Below are 2,863 nucleotides of genomic sequence, written 5' to 3'. Positions count from 1 at the left end.
AAAAAAAGACCATCCTGGCCAATATGGTGAAACTCCATCTCTACTAAAAAAATACAAAAACTAGCTGGGTGTGGTGGCGTGCGCCTGTAGTCCCAGCTACGCCAGAGACTGAGACAGGAGAATTGCTTGAACCTGGGAGGCAGAGATTGCAGTGAGCTGAGATCGCGCCACTGCACTCCAGCCTGGCGCCTGGCAACAGAGGAAGACTCCGTCTCGAAAAAAAAAAAAGGTTTTCAAACTACTTTGATAATTCCCACAACCCCAGATCTAAGTAATCAGCACCTTCATTTATTTATTTATTTATTTTGAGACGGAGTCTTGCTCTGATGTCCAGGCTGGAATGCAGTGGAGTGATCTTGCCTCACTGCAACCTCCTCCTCCTAGGTTCAAGGGATTCCTGTGCCTCAGCTTCCTAAATAGCTGTGGTTTCAGGCACATACCACCATGCCCAGCGAATTTTTTGTATTTTTTTTCTTTTTTTTTTTTTTAAAGATAGGGTTTCACCATGATGGCCAGGCTGGTCTTGAACTCCCGACCTCAGGTAATCCGACGGCCTTGGCCTCCAAAGTGCTGGATTACAGGCACCCTGCCTAATTTTTTTTTGAGATGGAGTTTTACTCTTGTTGCCCAGGCTGGAGTGCAATGGCGCGATCATGACTCACTGCAACCTCCGCCTCCTAGGTTTAAGTGATTCTCCTGCCTCAGACTCCCGAGTAGCTGGGATTACAGGCATGCACCACCATGCCTGGCGACTTTTGTATTTTTAATAGAGACAGGTCCCCATGTTGGTCAGGCTGGTTTCGAACTCCTGATCTCAGGTGATCCGCCCACCTTGGCCTCCCAAAGTGCTGGGATTACCAGTGTGAGCTACCACACCCAGACTAAAAACTTGATCTTTTTTTGTGTTTTTTGTTTGTTTGTTTGTTTGTTTTTTGGAGACGTCACTCTGAGGTCCAGGCTGAAGTGCAGTGGTGCCATCTCGGCTCACTGGAACCTCCACCTTTCAGGTTGAAGCGATTCTCCTGCCTCTGCCTCCCTAGTAGCCGAGATTACAGGCAGGAAGCACCACGCCTAGCTAATTTTTTTTTTATTTATAGTAGAGATGGGGTTTCACAACGTTGGCCAGGCTGGTCTTGAACTTCTGAGCTCAAGTGATGTTCCAGCCTTGCCCTCAGAAAGTGCTGGGATTACAGACATGAACCACCATGCCCGCCCTAAAAACTTGTTATTTTTATTTATTTTTTTGAGTTTCGCTCTTGTTGCCAGGGTGAAGTGCAGTGGAGTGATCTCGGCACAGTGCAACCTCCACCTCCCAAATTCAAGTGATTCTCCTGCCTCAGCCTCCCAAGTAGCTGGGATTACAGGCACCTGCCACCATGCCTGGCTAATTTTGTATTTTTGGTAGGGATGGGGTGTTTCTCCATGTTGATCAGGCTGGTCTCGAACTCCTAGCCTCAGGTGTTCAGCCTGCCTTGACCTCCCAAAGTGCTTGGATTACAGGCGTGAGCCAATCACCCTGCCAAAACCTGTTCTTTTTATGTTCTAGAATCCCATCCAGAATATCTTCTTCCATTGACTCATTATGTCTCCTTGGCTCCTCTCAGCTACCACGGTAGTCTGTTGTGTGGTATGGACTCCCATTTCACCAACGGCCTCACCTATTCCAGCATTCAGCCTCCTGTTTTTCCCTTCTCCTCTATCTGTTCTTACTGCCTACTGTCTGAAGACAGAATTTGTTTCATACCCACTGCTTTTAAAAGCATTGTCTTTTTTTAAGATCTTCGTTCCCATTTGGATGGCATGTGTTCTCTAAAAGGTTCTAACTAAAAAAAGGGAGGATTCTAAGGTCACAGTAGATAGATAGAATTTTCGGTATTCCATTTTCCTTTTGCAAAATTCTCTCAGATTAATCCCATTTATCTACTGTAATGCTTACAAATTATGAAGAGGAATTTATAATAGAAATCTAATTTTATTTTTAGATGGAGTCTCACTCTGTCTCCCAGGCTGGAGTGCAGTGGTGCGATGTGGACTTACTGCAATCTCTGCCCCTTCCCCACTTTTCAAGCAATTCTTCTGCCTCAGCCTCTGGAGTACCTGGGATCACAGGCGTCTGCCGCTGCTCTTGGCCAATTTTTGTATTTTTAGTACAGATGGGATTTCGCCATGTTGGCCAGAGTGGTCTCAAACTCCTGACCTCAGGTTATCCGCCTGCCTGGGCCTCCCAACATGCTGGGATTACAGGTGCAAGCCACCACACCTGGCCAACAATCTAAAAATATTTATTTATTTATTTAAAGACAGGGTTTCAGCATGTTGGTCAGGCTGGTCTTGAATTCCCAGCCTCAGGTGATCCACCTGCCTTGGCCTCCAAAGTGCTTGGATTACAGGCGTGAGTCACCACGCCCGGCCCCAATCTAAAAATCTTTAAAACTGACTGGGCAGGGTGGCTTATGTTGCAATTCCAGCAGGTTGGGAGGCCTCGGTGGGCAGAGCCTCTGCGTTTGTGCCACTGCACTCCAGGCTGGGCAACAGAGCAAGACTTTGTCTTAAAAACAAACAAATGAAAACAAACAAAAACACTGGGCACGGTGGCTGATGCCTATAATCCCAGCATTTTGGGAGGCCGAGGCTGGCGGATCACCTGAGTTCAGCAGTTTGAGACCAGACTGGCCAACATGGTAAAACCCCATCTCTACTAAAAATACAGAATTCACCAGGCGCGGTGGCTCAAGCCTGTAATCCCAGCACTTTGAGAGGCCGAGGCGGGTGGATCACAAGGTCAAGAGATCGAGACCATCCTGGTCAACATGGTGAAACCCCGTCTCTACTAAAAATACAAAACATTAGCTGGGCATGGTGG

At 47.2% G+C, this 2,863-nt stretch overlaps 1 protein-coding gene across 1 annotated transcript in view; it reads left to right on the top strand.

Annotated features, from left to right (window-relative positions):
* The window catches only part of LOC108291815 (solute carrier family 2, facilitated glucose transporter member 3-like), a 33,689-nt gene that overhangs the window by 659 nt on the left and 30,167 nt on the right, over positions 1 to 2,863 (top strand).

Source organism: Cebus imitator, unplaced genomic scaffold (assembly GCF_001604975.1).
Source record: "Cebus imitator isolate Cc_AM_T3 unplaced genomic scaffold, Cebus_imitator-1.0 Scaffold469, whole genome shotgun sequence".
In the NCBI taxonomy this organism is placed as follows: Eukaryota; Metazoa; Chordata; class Mammalia; order Primates; family Cebidae; genus Cebus; species Cebus imitator.
This window is presented reverse-complemented; position numbering and strand designations above follow the sequence as displayed.